Here is a 2830-nt window from a genome sequence, read left to right on the forward strand (position 1 = left end):
TTATGAAAACATAAAAATTAATGTGATTTGTATTTTATGGAAAAATATTTATCACTTACTTCCAAATTAAATTATAATTAATAAGTGACAATTAATATACTTTCATTTATGATCATCGCAGCACTTTTATTTTATTATATTTTAAACTATGAAGAAATTAAGAGTGTATTAACTTATTATTTCTTTGGCTTTTTTGGGATTCAGATTTGACAAGAAAACAGTCCATTCCAAAATCCCTAAATCAAATGGCGGAAGAAGAATCTGGACTACCTATAGTCAATTTGCATGCATCTCACTGTGCAGTCATGAACTTAGGGCTCCGATTTTTTTTTTAATATTTATTAGTTTTGGAAGGATTGAAAAATAAAATTAAAGATTTTCTTTCCCCATATGACTACAAGTGATCCACCCCAACAGAAGACAAGTCAAGGAAATGAGAAAAAGAAAGAAGATGAGAATATTACTCAAGGTTAGTGTGATTTTTCTAAAATCAATTAATTTGCTTAAGTGTTTGATGTTTACATATGGTTTCAAAAGGTAGCTGAATTCTATGCATCAAGCGATATTTCTCTCTTTTACAAATATAGTTATAATTTGATGTGTATTTCATTTTAGTGGATTTTATTGATTATCGAAGTAATTTTGAAAGAAGTGAAAAATAAAATTAAAGGTTTCCTTTCTCTTGATCTCGTTACAGGCGATCCACCTCAACAAGAGAGAAGTCTAAGAATCGAGATAGAGGAAGAACTCAAGAATATTACAAAAGGTTAGTGTGATTTTCTTTGAAATCAATTCTTTTGCTTAAGTGTCTCATGTTTTGATATGGTTTCAAAAGGCAATTTAATTCCATGTATTCAAGAGATATTTTGTTCTTTTAGAAACACATGTATAATTTGAGGTGTATTTAATTTTACTTGACTTTATTGATTATGTAAGAAATTTCGGAAGAGTTGACAATTAAAATTAAGGGTTTCCTTTCCCTCTTTGACTACAGGCGATCCACCTCAACGGGAGAGAAGTGAAAAAATCCGCATAAAGAAAAAGTTCAAGAAAATGGCACAAGGTTAGTGTGTTTTTCTTTGAAAACAAGTTTATAATATCTTAAAAAACATTCTACTGTATAAAATGTACATAGTTGGTGTAAAATATTTTTCTGCATAAATCTCTAATAATAAGATTTTGTTGTTTTCTCGTAACAAATCTATTCACTTATAAATATAATATATGAGTAGTTTCTTTAAAATTATTTGTTGAAATAAAAGCTCATTTTAATAATATAAGTAATTCTATAAGTAATTTGAAATTATTTTGTTGAAATAATTATTTGTCTAAACTCTTTATATTTTAAAATATAAATTCTATCTATTATGTATGAAACCGCTCATATAAGAGACACTTATTTTAAAATTATTTTTTAGTTTAAACAAATTCACCCATATATATATATATATATATATATATATATATATATATATATAAATTTGAAATTTCTTATATGTATTTGTGTACCAATATTTTACCAATATTTTACACACAAGGGGATACATAAAGTGAGAATAGTATTTGTAATAAGAAGATAAGAGAAGTAAATTTAGATTATATGATAATTATGATTATATAATCTCTTAAAAAGTTATGTCACATTATCTTTAATCTTAATATTGCATGATTTCATCCGATACTTAATTAATAATGATGATCTCACTGTCTCATAATAAAAGTCCCTTCAATTCACTCTATATACTCACATATGACCATATATGTATAAATTTAACTCGCAAAAAAAATCTCTACTACCATGACAGGGTTTAGCATGCACTGTTTAAGACTGCTTGTGACAAGTCACAAATTAAATATGTTAAGTTTCTGCAGTGTTTGTTTTACCTGTACATTTTAAAAGCGTTAAAACTCAACAGTACCAATTATCATTCATCAAAGTACTTAATTAAATAATACACTAGATACTCAACTTGTACAAATAATAACAAAATAGTTATACTTGCTAATGTTACGGAACATAAATTGCGTGTAAAAAATTAATTTAATTTACATTATGTACTCAACCTTTCACATTATGTTATCTGCACTTTTTTTACGAGATTATGTTATCCACTCTAACTTATAAGGATTATAATGAGTTTTCCCCCAAGGTCCTAAGGTGAAATTCCTCCCATGATATGGCCTTTCTTTGTGCACTTCAAAATTCAGAACGGAAGGAGACCAGAAGGAGATTTTCATTCACCTTTCCCCTTAATCCAGCCCAAGTTCTAATGTGATAAATAATTCTAGTTTAAGCACATCCTGTTATCATTTTCAGTAAAATAGAAAATAGAAGACAAAAAAAAAAACTCCTCCACTTGTTTAACAGACTAACATTATGATTTTCAATTCTCAGTGCATTTCGATAGCACCTGATCGCCTCCTGGTATTCTCTGTCTCACCGATAAAGGAGACCATAAACATGCCAGCAAACATTACTTTTATGGTCATTCTGTACCAGAACAAAAAATCAAAGCAGGATCATCTGACAAACAAATATTGTAAGATTGATAAACTAGTTTGTATGCTTCAGACTTATGGTCCATGCAATTTAATGTCAAACCCTTCATCGATAAAGTTTCTATCATCGAGAAACAGGAATGGACACATAAATAAAAATTATGACCAAAGAAATAAAATATGCTGCAAATAAGAAATAATAGATAGAAAATGGGAAAGGGGGGAAGGGCTAACATTGCATTTCTTGCATGACTTACTTAAACAATTAAGAAGGGAAATTAAATGACCCCTGGCCATAAGGAAAAACATAGAAAATAATCACAAAAATAAT

At 28.1% G+C, this 2830-nt stretch overlaps 1 long non-coding RNA gene across 1 annotated transcript; it reads left to right on the top strand.

Moving 5' to 3' along the window:
- Positions 1-392: 392 nt before the first annotated feature.
- Positions 393-1028, top strand: LOC102665960 (uncharacterized). Its single transcript, XR_414919.4, has 3 exons — positions 393-469; positions 698-766; positions 995-1028. It is a non-coding gene; the product is annotated as an uncharacterized lncRNA (long non-coding RNA).
- The last annotated feature ends 1802 nt before the right edge of the window (positions 1029-2830 follow it).

This window comes from Glycine max, chromosome 6 (genome assembly GCF_000004515.6).
Source record: "Glycine max cultivar Williams 82 chromosome 6, Glycine_max_v4.0, whole genome shotgun sequence".
NCBI lineage: Eukaryota > Viridiplantae > Streptophyta > Magnoliopsida > Fabales > Fabaceae > Glycine > Glycine max.